The sequence below is a fragment of the Micropterus salmoides genome, unplaced genomic scaffold (assembly GCF_014851395.1).
Source record: "Micropterus salmoides isolate LMB-PRFRI ecotype aquatic unplaced genomic scaffold, ASM1485139v1 Ms_hic_scaffold_11, whole genome shotgun sequence".
In the NCBI taxonomy this organism is placed as follows: Eukaryota; Metazoa; Chordata; class Actinopteri; order Centrarchiformes; family Centrarchidae; genus Micropterus; species Micropterus salmoides.
The window spans coordinates 34932077-34951171 of NW_024040152.1; the positions used below are offsets into that span (position 1 = coordinate 34932077).

Here is a 19095-nt window from a genome sequence, read left to right on the forward strand (position 1 = left end):
GTCTAAGTGTGAGCCAGTACAGAGGGGTGTACGGGAGTATCTTAAAGTTGCTCTTTTGAGAAGCTTTTGTTTAGCCGGTAACATTTCATTTCTGGTTTTCTAGTTGATTTGTTGTGTGGTGATGTAGCCAGAGATGTGTTTGATGGTTGAGATAACATAATGGTGTTTAATTGATTGTCAATTAACTTTGGTTTGTCTTGTAGGAGGGGCTTCTGGTATAAAGGAAGGAGGCAGAGGCCCCCTGGAGAGAACAGCTTGGGCCTGGAAGGGCACATGTGCTGGAGCCCAATAGTCAGGGCTGATATAGGTTTTGTTTTGTGTAATCTCAGTTTTTAATGATAATTTGAATAGTATATACTTAGTTTTCTCGGTTTGTTTTTGTTAATTTTTGATATATTTTTACAATACCTCACTTGCACAACTGCACTTTCCACGAATCTGGTTTAAAAATAAATGAAAGCACCAGGTGAAGAACTCATGTCCATGTCTCCTCCTTCCACCATGGGGCTAAACCTTACAGTTCTTCTTGCAAAAGCATTTAATGAATGAAACAATCCACCTAACTGGTGTGGCGACGGATAATCTCTTCCTGTATGTGTTTCACCCATTATGCATGCACTTGTATTACAGTATCCATATACTCGTATATTAGTATTTGTAACTCAGTCTATTATATTATGTTTTCCATGTACTGATGTGTAGGCTGTGGTATAAGGAACAGCTTGTTAGGTTTATTGTGTCCCCTCGGTTCCCCTTTGACTCTGTTCCAGTAAGTTTAGTCTTTGATGGCAAAGGAGCCTCTGTTCCATAAACATACACTGAGCTAAATTGGTATGCACTCCTTTGTTCTTTGCCAGATGTTACTAACTGCACTAGGCAGTGGATCTCTGGTCCAGCTGTTTATTGTTTTGCACTTCTTTTAATTCACATTTAATAAATCAACCAAAAGACAACAGTTTGTTGTAATTTATTTGTTAAATGCTCCCCCAAGGAAAGAGAATAATTTCCATGACAACTGGAATTAATGTTAGGCCTGAGTAACTTTTTATTTGATCCCCTGAAAATGTCCCTTATTTTAAAATTTCAATGTCGGCAGGTATGGCTTTGACCAATTCTACCTCCTGACTTTCTGCCTAATATGTCACCCGACTTCCTCCTTAGCTGCCAGCTTACGGTCACTAGAGGGCGCTGCTACAATAAACATAAATATGGGTTGTAAGAATGTGCCTGTAATATCGTTTGGTGGTGAGGACACTCTGTGTCCATGTTTCTACTGTTTTCTTGTGCACAAGTCTCTCTGAAACAGTGATTTTGATCTTGATGAGACTAAATAATGGATCAAATAAAATGTAATTATTCTGGCTTCATGTTTTTCCATGTCTCTGTGTATTTACTGTATGTGATGTCCTGAGGTTTTGTTTTATACTTTTTGTAAGCAAAATTCAATGAAATGGGAATAAAGATTAAACAATCTCTGTCCAGGTAAATGTTTGTTTCCTCTAAATTTAGTTTTTAGAGGCCGACGAGCTGAAAATAATTAGCCATTTGTTTCTGTGTTTTCAGGTGCAGTGGCCGTGCATAAATCCCAAATACCAGGTGAAGAAGAAGAATTACAAGAACTCTGGGATTGTCATTCTGAACCAGTGCAAGGTGACTGACCGACATATTAAAACAGGTGTTTTATTTAAAAAACTAAAATTTGATATGGAGTGCCACAGAGCTCTGTCCTGGGCCCACTGCTCTTCTGTCTTGGCGTCACCACTAGGGGTCCTGAGCGACAGTACTGATGGTCATTACTTTGCAGATGACATTCAGCTATGCGCAGCTGTGAAATGTTCTGCTTCCTTGTTGAAGCATTAATTATAAAAAAGCACTACTTTCTGCGTCGTGGTCCATCCATTAATCCCTCGTTCATTACAGATCTAGAGCAAAATATCTCAGTAGCTTTTGTCCAGGAGACTCATCAACTTTGTTAGAGATGACAGTCGTAAATCAAACTTCATACAGCAGAAGTTTTTAAAGTGAGAGGCGGACCTCCTCAGTGAATGGAAATGGAAAACTATTACATTAGCTATGATATACATATACAGTAGTTTGGGGGAGGTTTACTGTCCTTCCCACTTTCCCAGAGTTAGAAACTAAGAAATGCCATAATACAAACCTTTTCCCTGGTTTAGCTCTCTGCGGGTGTGACTGTTCAAGCATGCTGTTACTCATTTATCAGTGTGATATTCTATCATGATGTTGTAATTTTCTCAAAATGAGTCCCCCCCCACTCTGAGCCTGATATCTCTTCAGCAGCTCTTACAGACACTAAACTTTCCTGTTTTATTCCTGACTATATTCTGAAGGTTTTTACTGGAGGTGGAAAGAGTACAAAAAAAACTTAAGTACAAGTAAAGTTACTGTGTAAAAATCTACTCAAGTTTACTCAGTAAAAGTTACTTTTTAATCTCCTAAAACAACTTACATTTATTTAATATCTTATTTATACATATTATACATAATTATTGGATAATGGAACAAATACATATGGTAATTTCAATTTTAGTTTGTTTGACAGATACTTGACAAATCAATGGGGAAACAACAGTAACATTTAATGTTATAATGAGAGGTTTGAGAATGTTTTCGCTTCATTAGGAAACTGTGGCGGAACAGATTAAACTCTGGCCCATACTAGACTGAGAAAACGGGAAACACTGGACTGTATATGAAGTCATATCCCTATTTACATTCAGACAGATGGTCATTTTAATGGGATTTCATAAGCATAACCAGCAGGTTACTAACACCAACCAACATTGTCATGCACCGATGTCTTTTTAGCTATTTGGAGCAAAGCATCTTACCAAACTATGAAAAAATATTTAACCACAGATGGAAGCAGGCTGTTATTTACTGACCTCTACATCAGGGGTCCTCAACTACATTTTGTTCTAAACAGACACTGTGGGGGCCGGATTTAATCAAAAAATAATTGCCATATTACGGTTTAATATTTTCAACTTTCACAAAATGAACATTTTTATTAGCTTACGCTATTATCAATGTGAACAGACTCCTTGAAAACATGATAGGCCGAAATCCATAGTGATAAGTCTGCATAGGCCTACTTAACTAGGAAATGCTCTCACACCGCAGCCAAGGAGTTCACTGAGTGATGGTTAAAAATCTGTAAATATAAATGTAACTGGCATTAATTAACCTGTTTTGAAGCCATTATGCAGCATGAGACACGTGTAGTTACTGGTGTTAACAGCAGATACCTTACAGAAGTCTGGGGCAGCTAAATAAACTATTGTCGGGCATTTATAGGTATTTTCCATAATTCTGTGCGCAGTCATGATCTGACTTCATGCTGCACACAACATGAGTCTGAACAGCGACAGTGAAAGGAGCTGGTTACCTGGCTGAAGGTGGAGGCGTGCAGCTCTTTAACAGTTCGCTGTGTCTGCGGCTGCTGCATTTCTCACTGCCATATTTCAAACTGGTCTGCTGTCTAAGAAACGGTTGTTTTCCTGGCACTTTTTTGTTTTACTTAGTAACGTATGTGATTGAAAATGTAGCAAAGTCCAATACTTAAAACATACTTAAGTAAATTGTGTAAAGTGTCTACAGGATCAAATAACATGATCACACAAGAATTTAGTTAAAACCCTTGTCAGAGCACACAGGGAGAGTGCTAGACATGGATTTTAGGGTTTATAATGAAACATTTCTGCTGTAAATACCTCATATCAGTCTGTTAATCCACCCTCAGAAGCTTTATGTACTATATTAAATATATTCTATATTAATATTAATGAAGGCAGACAGAGCAGCTGGTCATTGGTTGATCCTTCAGTGAAATAATGAACAAAACTCCTTCATTTAATTGTTAATTTTAGATCTGAAAAGGTCTCTTTTTGTGCCGTAAAATGTTTGCTGCTTACTTTGGTACCATTTAAAGTTTTTCCACTGGACTTGAACTACTTAGATTTACAGAGGAACTACAACATGGAGGAGTTGTAAAACTTTTGACTACTTTACTAACTATTTTGACTCTAAAAGTGCGATGAAACAACGACGTCTCACTCTGTCTCAGAGGAATTCTGAGATGCTTCATAAATAAGACGTACCGATATTGAAATCCTTAATAAAACCTTGTTACCTTTATCTGCTGCTCTCCAGACATCCACAGTGAGCCTGATTAAGAAACTAAAGGCAGTGATATTAGCATAAATCACATTATTTAATAATGAGTCGTCAGCGTTAGCAGGCTAATTAGGACCCGAACGCTCTTAACTACCAAAAAAGTGCCTTTTTAAGACACTGCAGCTTCTCTTTAACAGTATCATCTTAACATCACCCTTCATGGCAGTATTTATAAATGTTTCTACCCTGTTTCAAATGGTTTAGGGCCCTAAAACCTCATTTTCCTGGCACAGATGAAGCTTTTTCTCTGTGTTTTCGGAGGCTGATGGTGGCGTCTGGCCGACAGACCGTTAGAGGAACCAATTATGTGGCTCCGGGCTGCCTGACTAACCTGACATTTCCTGTCAGACGACGCTGACCGAGCGAGCGGGGTCTGGGGAATCCTGCGGCAGAATGAAAGCCAGATAACATTTAGCCAGATGACACTCGAAACGTGAAGAGTTCCCGCTTCAGATCGAGTTAACGGCTGCTTGAAAAGCGCAACGCAGAATGAGGTTTAGCACAACACAACATACAAAGTGTGAGTGAGCTGCTCTGGAGGCTGCGAGGTAATTTGCACTTAATAGATGAGGAGGCAGGAAATGAAACCAAATGCTCCGAGTGCAGGAGGCGAGGCGAGATGACAGAATGAGAGCAGGTTTGCAGGCCGGTCACTAACCAGATGCAGCTCTGTCCTCCTTACATCCGCTGGTTGTTCACAATAAAGATTCACTCTCATTCTGTCAGAGCAGCCGGAGCAAGTGGCGTTTTCAGTTACTTTGCATATTCAGATTATTCTTATGAAATATCATCAACTAGTTTAACACAGCTGGCAGTGTACATAGTCTTTAAAATGAGCTCCATTCAAGTGATGAACACATTGATTATTTTGATTAATATAATGTTGTAATGCAGTATTTTATTCATTCTGCACAGTGACTTTTATCCAAAGCGACTTACAATTGCTATACATGTCAGAGGTCACACGCCTTAACACGAGGGGTTAAGTGTCTTGCTCAGGGACACAATGGTAAATGAGTCACAGTGGGGGATTGAACCCGGGTCACCACCCTTTTTCCACCTCTGCTCTCCTTTCTAGACTGTAATCTGAAAATAATTTTCTCTCTCAATTAACCGGTCGTTTGGTTTATAAAAATGTCAAACTAATTTCCCTCAATGACGTCTTCAGATCGCCTGTTTCTAACAAAACCTAAACACTGTGTCAGGGACACTGTTAAGTTAGAGCAATTTATTTGACAACAGGTGAAACTTACAGTTGATGTGAAGTTGGCAAAACAGAGCACGAACATCCATAAATGAACAGGTGATGATCCAGAAATCCACAGAGCCGAATATAAATCTGTAAGTGCCATCCACAAAACACTGGAAAACACCAGGGATGAGGTTTGGAAGACGAGACAGTCGTAATAGTGGTACAATGAGAATGAAACTACACGGGAGGGCTGAGGATAACGAGGTGATCACAATCAGGTGCAAACAATCAAGGAAAATATAAAGAGAAGAGGTAAAAGCAGCACGAGACACACAAGGAAGAACACTTTCAAAGTAAAACAGGAACCAAAACCGATGAACAAATGACATAAGGAACACAGAAGCAGGAGGCGAAACATACCGAAGACACAAGAGGACGGGTTCACCAGAAACAACAGCAGCAAAATCCACAACATCAAGAACCTCCACACTGTGACACACTGTGATATAATGTACAACAAGGACGTCTGGATGAAACCTTCTGTGTTTCTGGCTGATATTAAACTCCACATAAAGCACAATGCATGTGTGAAAATGTGTGTCACCAAAACAGGTGTAAATTTGGACAAACGTGCCCTTTCACACACACTGTAGTCCCTATGATCAAACTCCAAAAACACTAGATACTCTAGAGTAGCCAGACCAGGGCCGGCCCGTGGCATAGGCGAAACAGGCGAGGGAGGGGGGGCGCCACAAAAGAGAAAGTTTTTGACTTAGGGAATGCTAATTAGCAGCAAAGTATCAGGGAAGGTATTAACATATTATGAAATCTGATTAAATTATGGCATTATTCTGGTAATATTATGACTCAACATGTCAGAGAACACAGATACGTGGGAGAGATTCTGAATGTGCACAAAGTTTGGAACATGCTGAAACACAGGAGCCATTAAAGTCCACGAGTTTCTATCTGAATTAAAATGAATGCATTCATTATGGAGGTGACAAGGTGCCACGTGCACATTTAAAGAGGTTTCTTCCCCAAACAAAAAAAACACTAAAGTGGAGGGAAGACTACGTCATGTGTGCTGACTCAGCAGGGATTTTATGATAATAGTTGATCTAAGGCCTGAGAGGCTTACTGCATTTTTAAAATTTAAAATTTTTACCAGCTGCCTGAATTTTGTGTTTCCCTTTACGTAAATAACACTTTAAATTGATACAGAGAAGAAAATTTCACCAGAATGCAGGAAATTAAGTGTTTAATGCTCAAACTGTTTGTGGGGAGGTCCCCCAGAACCAGAAGTGTCCCTTCCAGTGTTCAAATAAAAGTGAGCTCTTGCATTTCTACAAAAAGTCTACCCGACAAATTCACTAGAATGAAAGAAAAATGTCTCTGTATAGTTTCTGGGAGGAACGTATATACCAGTTTATGTTTAGTCTCCCAATTTAGGCTGTGATGTCTGGAGGATGGCAAGCGTGCCGATCACACTTATTTACACATTTGCACATGGGATAAGGGGGGGCGGCAATATAAAATCTCGCCTACGGCTCCAATGCTGTCAGGGCCGGCCCTGAGCCAGACACTATCCGTCTCTCCAGCTCCACGCCTCCAGTTTGTAAAAGCGAGGCTGTGTGAATGAATGAAAACAGCTGATGTGAGTGTGACTTCAGTCGGCGTGTAAACGAACGCTGTTTCATGTCATTACAAAATAACAGCCTCTAAATATTCATGTTTTTCTGTCTGCAGATCATCAAGATGCACTCCTTCCTGGATTACATCATGGGAGGCTGTCAGATCCAGTTTACAGTGAGCGCACACACACACACACGCACACACACGTTTGTTCCACTATCCCTGTGGGGACATCTCATTGACACAATGAATTCCTTAACCCCTTAACCCCTTAACCCTAAACATCACAGCTACAAGCTATCTGATGCTAACCTGAACCCTAAAACCAAGTCTTAACCCTCAGACTTCCCTTTAAACTTGCGGGGTACAGCATTTTGGTCCCCATAAAGCTGTCGGACCCCACAAGTACAGTGGAATCACAGTTTTTAGACCCCGTGAGTACAGTGAAACAAACCCCCCCCCAAACACACAGGTCATCTTCCAGTCAGAAATTTTTTTCTTGTTATCAGACTGGCTGGTCTCCATGGAAACGGTAACCACGGAGACACGTTCGGCAGCCTCTGTGTCCCAGTTAGACCCAGCAGCTCTCACTGGGGGCCTGACCAGTTTAACCAGTCGAATGCTGCAGCCTCTCCTCCCCGCTGGTTCTGAACTCACGCTGCAGGGTCGATCTGCGGCCCTCAGGAACAGAAGACGTCCTCGTTGATCTTCACACAAACAGTTTAATATGCATTTAATAAACTAATATGCTGCTGAGCTGAACGCTTGTATTTCATCTGAGTCTGGACCCCAGAGGGGGCCGGTTACGGCACAGACCCAGCCGGCCGTCAGGTGAAACTTGGCCTAGTTTTTACACAGGCTGAGAAACACTGCCTGTGGACAGGTATGTGGACACCTGTCCTGAGTTTACTTTTGGTCTGGTTGTCTGACCTGGTTTGGTTTAGACTGCAGTAATGTTGTAGTACTCAAGACCGGTCTTGGTTTGGAGACAAGTCTTAAGGCCCCTTTTTGATGGTCTTGGTCTCGTCTCAGACTCGACCGCATTTGTACTCGGTCTTGGACATTGAGGACTCAGGAATTTATATCAAGACCAGTCAAGAGCATAACTTTGGGAATGTCGATAAATTGCTTTTTCATCATCTGATTTATTTGTTAACATCCAAACTTTGATTGGATGGAAAACTTATTGATTTAAATGCAACCAGTCTCCAAGACCGAGACAAGACCGAGTGTATATATAGAAACCCTAATTAAAAAATGTGTTGTTCCCGTTAATGACTGCCCCCCCTCCCCATGATAGTAAGCATGGAAAAGAAAGAGAGAGTTGAATAAAGATGCTTATGTTGATTTCAGCTCTTAGTGTTTGTATGTGGGTGTTTTTAATGGGAATGTGGATCTTTCAGATCAGTTTGAGTACCTATGATCTTGATTCACAATTTTATTGAGTGCCATGTAATGTTGGGAACTGGTCTCGATAAAACTCTGGTCTTGGTCTTGAATTGGTCTAACCCTCCCTACATCACATTTAGGTCAAATTATCTAAAGCGACTTCAAGTGCGTTTCAGCCATGTGGATACTTTTTGGAAGACAGTCAAACATATGCACGTCTGCTTTTTCTTGATTTTAGCTCAACTTTTAATACTTCAGCCAGGCATGCAGCTGAATGTTAACCCTTTTATCCAGAGGTGTGGACTCGAGTCACAAAAATTATGACTTGACTTCACTTGGACTTGAGCCTTTTGACTCAAGCTGACTTGATACTCCCCATGCCCGAATATAAATTATGATGCTCAATTAGACGTGGCTTCCTCCAGCAAGAGGGAACAATGCGCGCGCGCGCACACACACACACACACACACACACACACACACACACACACACACACACACACACACACACACACACACACACACACACACACACATCCGTCACCCAAAGCTGTCAACTTGGGGGAAACTGTGCTGCTGTCGTCCTCTTGCACACTAGATGCTGCTTAAAGTTAATAATGTTGGATTATTGTTTCTTATTTTATGGGCTATTTGGGATTTTTCAGTAATTCATATATAGAAGCCTAGTTTTTAAAAAGAAAGTATTACATTTCAATAGTTAATGTTTCCTAAGGCGATGAGTAATCCTGTTAAATAATTGTGATCTCAATATTGACCTTAATAATTAGCAGGCCTACATGAACATTTCATTTAATTCATGAAATTTGTTGTGTGAAACTGCACCTCTGCCTTGTTTCTGTACAGGTAATGCTTCATTCATTGTTTTATTTTTAACTTGAAAAAACCTTTGAAATGGTTTTTAAATTTGGTGAAGAGCGCATTATGACTTGTTTAGGACTTGAAACTCAGAGATTAAGACTTGGACTCGACTTGGACTTGCCCGTCATGATCGGTCCGGACTTGGGACTTGACTTGGGACTTGAGTGCTAAGACTTGAGACTCGGACTTGTAAAACAATGACTTGGTCCCACCTCTGCTATTATCACTAAACATCTATAGAAACATGTGGTACATCACCTAAAATGCTTCTACTTTTCGAAACAATAACAGACACAGAAAGAGTTTTTATTTAAGCTGCGGTCTGAACAGCTGAGTCTTCCTGATGTTGATCGGGAGCTCGTCTCACCTGTGGAGTCGGGACAGCAAACAGTGGTGATTCTGTTGAGCGGTAGCTGCCCCTCCCTTTGTAGTGAGCGACCTGATTGGCGGAGCGTTGTGGACGGGCTGGGGTGTTTGACCCTGTCCTGGATTTCGGATGGGCTTGAGCTATTTGCAGCACATTTGTCAAGTGCCAGTGTCTCAAACCAGATTCGAGCAGCCATAGTAGCCGGTGCAGGGAGCAGGGGAATGGTAAATGGTCTGTATTTGTAAAGCGTCTTTTGGATCACACACATTCATACACTGATGAGCGGGCTAAGGTGCCAGCTGCTCACCAGAAACACTTTCACGTACTGATAGAACAGCCATCAGGAGCAATTTGAGGTTGAGTGTCTTGCCCAAGGACACTTCGACATGCAGACTGAGGGATCAAAGATTACAAGACACCGGACCAGAACCTGCTCCTGGGTGAGGAACAGAAGCATCCTCCTGATGTTGTGGAGGATGAATCTGCAGTAGCCGGTCGTCACTGAGGGAAGCCGCGCTCATTGTTCTGTGACAGTGTGCATGATGGGATACACCTCAACTCCCCATAACGTAGAGGAAAACTGACCTCAGATCTTTAAACGTCCTCTTCTAACAACTTTAAGCACCATGCTTCAGTCCGGCTGTGATACAAACAGGAAGTCAGCAGCAACACTGAACTCCATAAAGCTGCATCACTTCCTGCAGCGAAGCTACAAGATCTGAGCCGCCTCGTTCTCCTCGAATGTTTAAATGTTTAATCACCATCAGAAAACACTTTCCTACAACAGTCAGGAGAAGACGAAAGAAAAGAGTTTCTGTTTGAAATAACCCGCTGGGGTTTAATCGCCCAGGAGGGTCAGAAACTCACTTTACATGTAAACAAGTGAGGAAGCTTCAGTTCAGTGAGGAAGGCGGTAAGAAGAGGAGTGAGGTGTGTTTTTCTCTGTAGCAGCGTGTCGAATCAGCTGTTTGTTTGTCGGTTCATGTCCTCTCCAGAGGAAACTCCGTCTGTGTGTACGCAGGCTGCAGGATGTTTTAGTTGGAAAAGATGTTTCTGTCAGAGATGAAACTTTCTCTCTTCTTGTATTTAAAGACTAACACACCATTCCCTCTAGAGCCTCATTTTCCACTCAAGTTCTGCTAAAGTTAGAATAGCTGAATGATTTATTGCATGTACCGAAATACCATATATGTTTCAGTGTCAGTCCTATTATTACATTTATACACATATATATACTGTGTTGGGTAACAGAAAAGCTTTTTGGATTCAAGTCTACAAACTTCTTCTTGTGAGGCGCTTTGGGTTTCATAGTATTTGTATTTTTCATAGGTACATATACAGTAATGTAAAACCATAAATATACACACACACACACACACACACACACACACACACACACACACACACACACACACACACGTATCTCTGACACGAGCTCATTAGTGTAACAAGCGAATTATTCCACTTCATCATCAGTGAGATGTAAATTATATTTCATAGTTGGGTGAAGAGTTGTCACAAGGACGCTTAGTCAAGAATCCTTGGCGCTTGCTTTTTAATGCCTTGGGTTCTCTTTAGTGTATTTTTTGGACGTTTAGGGATCTGGAGTCAAGTCAGCAAGAATACATATACAACAGCCGTTTAGACTTTCAAAATAAATCTCCTGGTGATGTTCTGAAATGGCAGAGTTTGGTTAGGTTTACAAAAACAGCATGGTTTGGGTTAAAATAACGACATAACTTTGGGCCCTTTTCACACCTACCGCCTTAGATCCGGCCTTTGGACTTGATTCAAACCAAAATTACAGGTTTGAAACCTCCCCACGACCAGGGTGCGGACCAAACAGCCAGAATTTGGTCCAACAAAAAGAGGTAGTCTCGGTCCGAATCAAAAGTACCAGTTGTTCCCGAGTAAACCAGAAACAACAGAGAGAATTTAATCTATTGTATTTCTATGCACTGAGAAATGCACTGAAATAAAGACACAATTATAAATCGCCAGTGACAGCTCATCTTTTCAAACAGACGGCCACTATGGAAGCGAACTGCCGCTCACCTCTTTGGTCTCTCCCCACATAGAGGTGCCAGGGCTCAAAGGATAAAATAACAATATAGTGGCAACGATATGAAGGCCATAGACTCAAAGCTTGTCAAAGCTACCCGCCCAAGTGACAACATGCTGACATCAGACACACGTCCTTTTACAAACCAATCAATGTTGAGTATTGGCAGCCCACTCTGATGATGCTGAATCGACGCTGAAAGTCTGTCACGTAAAGTTCTTTCGTGCAGTTGCATGATTGCAATGTGAAACCAAACCTAAACTAACCGAATGTATTAAAACATTTGGTTCAGACTAGGGCTGAACAATTAATCGTTTTCAGATCGAAATTGCGATTTGAAAGAACGTGATTAGCTAATCGTGAAGACGGTGATTAAAATGTAGGTTAATAATGCGTCTGACCTGTTTTAAACAGTCATGCAGTTACAGATTCATGCCTTTGTCATCCTTGTGTAACAGACTTGTTCGCCAATCACAAGCGCCATGCGCCTCCTTTTACGCCATGCGCCTCCTGTCACGCCATGCGCCTCCTGTCACCGACACAGGCAGCGGCTGAGCCGCGGTTTTGTCCGGCATCAACTCACACTGACGTTTCAGCAGCGGAGCGTTTAGCCTGCACGTTGTTAACGTGTTGTTAATTTGTCAGTTTGTGAACTATGGATAACCGCTCTCTGTGGCTGCGTTCCGCTCTCTGCAGGCTAACGTTACATAGCCACATGGAGCATTTCAGAATAAGAGCGTTTTGCCTGTCGGATTTTCCTGACTTGTTCAGATGTTGCTTATTGGTTCAGTTGTCCTTGATTTTTGTGCTTCTATTATGGTTAAGTAGCTACAAAGAAAAAAAATTGTGTCCTTTTTTTGTCTGTTTAACTGTATTTATTGTTGATGTACGATTGCAAGTCTACAGAAAAGTAGTTAGGCTAGTAGTTAACGCTTTGCACAGAAGATGGTCTCAAACATCACACAGGCTTCATTTGAAGTGAATGAGACGCAGAGCATTACATACAAGACAGAAACGTAACATTTAAAGGGTTAAAGCTTGTCTCTGATTGGTTGTCGTGTCTCCAGGTAGCCATCGACTTCACGGCCTCCAACGGAGATCCTCGTAACAGCTGCTCTCTGCACTACATCCACCCGTACCAGCCCAACGAGTACCTGAAGGCTCTGGTGGCTGTGGGAGAGATCTGCCAGGACTATGACAGGTCGGCCTGCACCTGACCACGACACAACACAGCAGCCAATCAGATTAGTCCATTCATTAAAGTAAAAATACACTCAGACTGATTGTACAGCAGGTTAAAGTAAAGGCAGTTTGATGTTAATGGCCTGCGTGGTTATAATCTTAATATCTTCTGTTGCTGTACTGTGAAGAAATGTTTTATTCAGACACACAAGAACTGATGAAGATGAAACACACACACACACACACACACACACACACACACACACACACACCGTGCTCTTAATTCTCTTGGTATCTCGTATTTGGTTTTAGAAGCTGCCCGTTTCTAATTTGCTTCAGCCTTCACTTTCTGTCCCACGCAGACTTTTCTAATATTACATTTCGGTGAAGGTTGTGTTTTATTCTCTGTGAAGTTAAAACATGTTGAAGGTCTGAGATCGTTCTTTCTTAGGGGCGTTATTAGATTGAAATGAGGAGTTTAATCTGAGAAACACTATTTGAAACTAGAAAGCAACTGTGGACTCTGCATCGACTCACACAAAGTGACAGATCTTTGGGGAAAACATATATAAGGTTCGAGAATATAAACTGAGGAATGACCATGGTGCGAACTATGGGGGAGCCAGCTCACATCAGCTCCCCTAAAAGCATGATTTGTGATATTTCGGGGGTCTCTAAAGTATTGACATGCTTTACTGCCATTAATCTCTATATATCTCTGTCATCATGGATCACGCGGAGCTTTGGACGAGAGGGTGGAGCTAGCTGGCTTGGTTAGCAAGGTGCATCTGTAATTCACGTTAACTGTGATATTAGCTGGGATGCTAATTTTGACTAGTGACGTACTTATAGCCGACTCCTGATGAGCTTTTTCAGCGGCGCTGGTTAAATGTACTCAGAGCAGCAGATACAAGTCGCCTCTATCCTGATTGACAGGTAGCGACTTGTCAATCAGCTTGTAGCCCCGCCCTAAAGCCTCCCCTGCTTCCTGGTCTCTGTTCCTCTAAATGGGACCATAATTTACTAAATGAACATCATGCTGTGTTGAAGACTTGAAACTAGCGACTGAGACCAGAAACTCATCAGGAAAGTGTTTACTGAGGGAATAAATCAGCTGACAAGTAGAAACATTTTCTCAGAGACTTCTATACAATCACACTTCTTTCTGCAGCCGCTGGAGTCGCCCCCTGCTGGCTGCTAGAGAGGACGCAGGTTTAAGTCGCCCCCTGCTGGCCGCTAGAGAGGACGCAGGTTTAAGGCGCCCCCTGCTGGCCGCTAGAGAGGACGCAGGTTTAAGTCGCCCCCTGCTGGCCGCTAGAGAGGACGCAGGTTTAAGGCCGCTAGAGAGGACGCAGGTTTAAGTCGCCCCCTGCTGGCCGCTAGAGAGGACGCAGGTTTAAGGCCGCTAGAGAGGACGCAGGTTTAAGTCGCCCCCTGCTGGCCGCTAAAGAGGACGCAGGTTTAAGGCCGCTAGAGAGGACGCAGTTTTAAGTCGCCCCCTGCTGGCCGCTAGAGAGGACGCAGGTTTAAGGCGCCCCCTGCTGGCCGCTAGAGAGGACGCAGGTTTAAGGCGCCCCCTGCTGGCCGCTAGAGAGGACACAGGTTTAAGGCGCCCCCTGCTGGCCGCTAGAAAGGACGCAGGTTTAAGGCGCCCCCTGCTGGCCGCTAGAGAGGACGCAGGTTTAAGGCGCCCCCTGCTGGCCGCTAGAGAGGACGCAGGTTTAAGGCCGCTAGAGAGGACGCAGGTTTAAGTCGCCCCCTGCTGGCCGCTAGAGAGGACGCAGGTTTAAGGCCGCTGGAGAGGACGCAGGTTTAAGTCGCCCCCTGCTGGCCGCTAAAGAGGACGCAGGTTTAAGGCCGCTAGAGAGGACGCAGTTTTAAGTCGCCCCCTGCTGGCCGCTAGAGAGGACGCAGGTTTAAGGCGCCCCCTGCTGGCCGCTAGAGAGGACGCAGGTTTAAGGCGCCCCCTGCTGGCCGCTAGAGAGGACGCAGGTTTAAGGCGCCCCCTGCTGGCCGCTAGAGAGGACGCAGGTTTAAGGCGCCCCCTGCTGGCCGCTAGAGAGGACGCAGGTTTAAGGCGCCCCCTGCTGGCCGCTGGAGAGGACGCAGGTTTAAGGCGCCCCCTGCTGGCCGCTGGAGAGGACGCAGGTTTAAGGCGCCCCCTGCTGGCCGCTGGAGAGGACGCAGGTTTAAGGCGCCCCCTGCTGGCTGCTAGAGAGGACGTAGGTTTAAGGCGCCCCCTGCTGGCTTCTAGAGAGGACGCAGGTTTAAGGCGCCCCCTGCTGGCTTCTAGAGAGGACGCAGGTTTAAGGCGCCCCCTGCTGGCTGCTAGAGAGGACGTAGGTTTAAGGCGCCCCCTGCTGGCTTCTAGAGAGGACGCAGGTTTAAGGCGCCCCCTGCTGGCTTCTAGAGAGGACGCAGGTTTAAGGCGCCCCCTGCTGGCCGCTAGAGAGGACGCAGGTTTAAGCCGCCCCCTGCTGGCCGCTAGAGAGGACGCAGGTTTAAGCCGCCCCCTGCTGGCCGCTAGAGAGGACGCAGGTTTAAGCCGCCCCCTGCTGGCCGCTAGAGAGGACGCAGGGGGCGACTGGTCAAAACCTGGTCTGCATCCTCTTTGGTTAAGAGGTTTGGTTGTTTTAGTCAAATAAATCTACTCGTCAAAGGTTCAGGAAAGATTTTTCTTCAAGGTTAAAAGGAATCCATTGTTGTTGATGCGAGCCACATTCTGTGATGTCACATCAGCTTAAAGGAATAGTTCAACATGCGGGGAAATTTTCTCATTCGCTTTCTCTCAGAGTCAGATGTCTCAGTCTCATGTGCATGTTCAGTACAGAGCTGGAGTCAGGATGTGGTTAGCTTAGCTTAGCATAAAGACTAGAAACAGGGGGAAACAGCTAGCCTGGCTCTGTCCAAAGTAAAAAGACAAATACACCGACCAGCACCTCCAAAGCTCCCTGATTAATGTGCTGAAATAAAGTGTACACAAACAGAAATGTAGAAACAGTTTGTGGTTTGAAAGGAGTAATTATAGTTATCTATATCTGAACAAACGACAGCGTAACCATCCGCCCAGTGCTCAGGTAACAATAAGACTAACAGCAGAACATAAACACGCTTCATTTAAATTCTTTGACTCCTTTTCGTTTGTTTGATCCGAGCAGGAAGTAATCACCTCTCAGCTTCACAGACACTCCCACAGCCAATCAGAAGTAATTTCTCTGCTTTGTGTTGAAGTAGTGGCGGTCTGAATGAGCTTGTTAACTCCCGCTGGCAGCCAATCACGAACCCTCCTCCAGCATCTCGTTTCCATTTTGACCCTCAGACTGTTCTGTTTTTTTTTTTTTTCTCCTCGCAGTGACAAAATGTTCCCGGCGTTTGGCTTCGGAGCTCAGATCCCTCCTGACTACAAGGTAATTTAACTGCTCCGCTCGCCGTCTCTCCCAGCATGCTCTCTGTCAGCGGGGGACGCCCGGGGAGGGCGACCCTGCCAGTCGCCGATGATTACCAGCCGGTCTCCTCCTCCTCCTCGTCACCCTGGGGTGCCGCTGGTTGGATTGTAACCCTCTCCCCACTTCCCTTCCTTTCCCATGATGCCATGCAGCGCCCGGCGGCTGCTTGTCTGATGCTGCATTCACATCATATGCTAAAAAGTACTGATGATCTCCATTCAAGCGTTCAACTACTTAGAAACACTAAGTTTTAAGGCAAGGCAAGTTTATTTGTATAGCACATTTTAACAACAAGGTCATTCAAAGTGCTTCACATAAAACATAAAAGCAACAGGGAAATATAGAAAAGTTTTAAAGTTAAATAGAAAATAAAAACAAGCAGGTCTCTCACTTATTTTACTCTTTGATTCCCCATCTCCCACTCTATCCTTTTTTTCCTTAACCCTAAGGGGACTCTAAGGACAGGAGGAGATCAAAGTTGAAGGCAGCTTATGTCACTTTGGAACGAATGAAATGTTGAGTTCATCAGTAATAAAACATTTCAACATATGGACACTTGGTCAAGACCCCTTGGCGTCGCTTTTTAACACCCAGGGTAGCCCGAAGCATCGCTTTTGTACATGTAGGGCTCCGCCGTCAACTTAGCAACAATAAATATGCAACGTCCGGTTACACTTTCCAAATCAAACGTTGTGAAACGTCACAGTTTAGTTAGGGTTAGGCACCATAACTGTTGGTCAGGTTTAGGAAAAGATGATGGATTTGGTTAAAATAACTAACGTAACATCACTAAAAGGAACCCTTGTTGACTTTTTCTTTAACGCAGGAAATGACCGGTCACCTGGGTGTTTATGACCAACCGACCACCTCCTTACTCAGACTTTTCTGTTATTTATATAGTACATTTTTTATGTTTTATTTTATTAGGTACCGATACATCTAACACTGATAAAACAGCAATCCAATGAGTGTTTTTAGCGGTTGCTAATTTGCATCACCCGTCCCTAAGAGTTGAACAAAGGCACCAAAGGGCTTCTTCCCCCATGTGTGTTGGTACCAGACCCTGAAAGACATGACGAAGCGTAACTATTGGTGAGAATGGGCTGAACATTTCTGCCCTGCTGCTACGGTCTTCTTTCTTTCTAGGCAAACTTTAGTTAGATATTGTTGTGTAACATATTACTGAGCCAGTCGTCTCAGGGGTGTTTATGTGACATAGATAGCCTACTTGTGGGTTCGTAGCATGAGATCCTCGGCGAAGGGCTTTCATTTATCCCGAGGCGCTGCGAGGAGCTGCCTGAGGAAACTAGGTCAGCAGAATCACTGACCTCTTTTCAATCTCTTCTTAAAATGTACTTCTATCAAAGAGCTTTTCCTGGTTCTTCAGGTTTCAAGCTGTTGCTGAAGAACTTTGTAACACAGATTTAGAAAGGTGCTCCACAATTAAAGATTATTATTATTACTACTTTATCAATTCTCTGTTTTACTGTATACAACAGTCTGTCAAAGGCTGTGATTTTGCTCAATAAAATGTGGCAGTCCTTTAAAGACGGGAGGCATGGCACAGCCTCCGTTGTTGGATAAAGGTCTTGCTGCCCAGCCCTGCTGCATTTTGGACCCAGTCTGCAGTCGGGGTCCAGTACAGACCTCTAGACCTGCTACGCTCATGTATTTTTCATGATTTTGACACGAAAAAAAATCCTAGAAATGATCATTTCAATTTCAAGTTTTATAATAAAAGGAAAGTCAAAATGTGAGGACGTTAAGGGAAATTCAATGCAAAATTATTCTAATTCTAATTGTCGACCTGTTCTCATCCCAACTCGTTACATATGGACGCTCGGTCAGATGTCTTGGCATCACTTTTTAACACCCTGAGTGTTAAACATGCAATGCCTATTTAGACTTTCAAAATAAAACTAATGGTTAATGTTGTGAAACGTCGCAATTTGGTTAGGTGTAGGCATAAAAAACTACTTAAAATAAGTACGTTACTTAAGTGACTTCACTTAAAGGAAAAATAAATAAATAAAAAGGAAGTCCAAACAAGGGCAGTGAATCCAAAAAGCGGAACAAAAGTCCAAACCAAGTACCAAAAGCCACAGCGGGACAAACATAGAGACAAGCAAGGCAACCATGAGGACACGACAAAGACTGAACAGGACAGAGCACATTATGTGCACAGGGCAAACGAGCAGGGAGGGAGCGAACAGGTGAAGCACATCGGGGTAATCAGACAACAGGAAACAAAGCTAGCCTTCACGCTGCCTTATTTTCAAGGAGTATTACACCAATATGATAATACTGACACACTTGGGGAAGGGCATAAGCTAAAGAATACAACAGGAGAACACTTCCTTTAGTTTCCATGATAGACATCAAACCTTTTTCTCTTTCCAATATGAAGTGAACGCAGCATCAGTCCCTGGAGTGATTGACACTTCCTGTACAGCAGCGGCCCCCTGAGTTTGATGGTAGTCCGCTCATAGGTGAGATTACACCGGAGGGGGTCACCTGCCCTGTGTTTTAATAAGACGGGAGGGGGAGGGTCAGTCAGCTGCTCAGATCACATGTCAAGAAGAAGATGAAGATAGAAGAAGGTGAAGAGAGAGCGAGGGTCCTTACATCATTGTTGAAGCTTTCTTTTTTTTTTGGTGCGGAGATCAAACAGACTTCCTGTACCTCCCCCCTCTCCTCCCCTCCCCTCTCTCCTCCTCTCCAGGTCTCCCATGACTTTGCAGTGAAT

At 43.5% G+C, this 19095-nt stretch overlaps 1 protein-coding gene and 1 long non-coding RNA gene across 2 annotated transcripts in view; one reads left to right on the forward strand and one right to left on the reverse strand.

Annotated features, from left to right (window-relative positions):
- The window catches only part of cpne4a (copine IVa), a 486687-nt gene that overhangs the window by 213290 nt on the left and 254302 nt on the right, over window positions 1–19095 (reverse strand). The window lies entirely within an intron of this gene.
- LOC119898197 lies at window positions 1486–8043 on the forward strand. The gene is made up of 3 exons (XR_005443506.1): window positions 1486–1650; window positions 7139–7198; window positions 7534–8043. It is a non-coding gene; the product is annotated as an uncharacterized LOC119898197 (long non-coding RNA).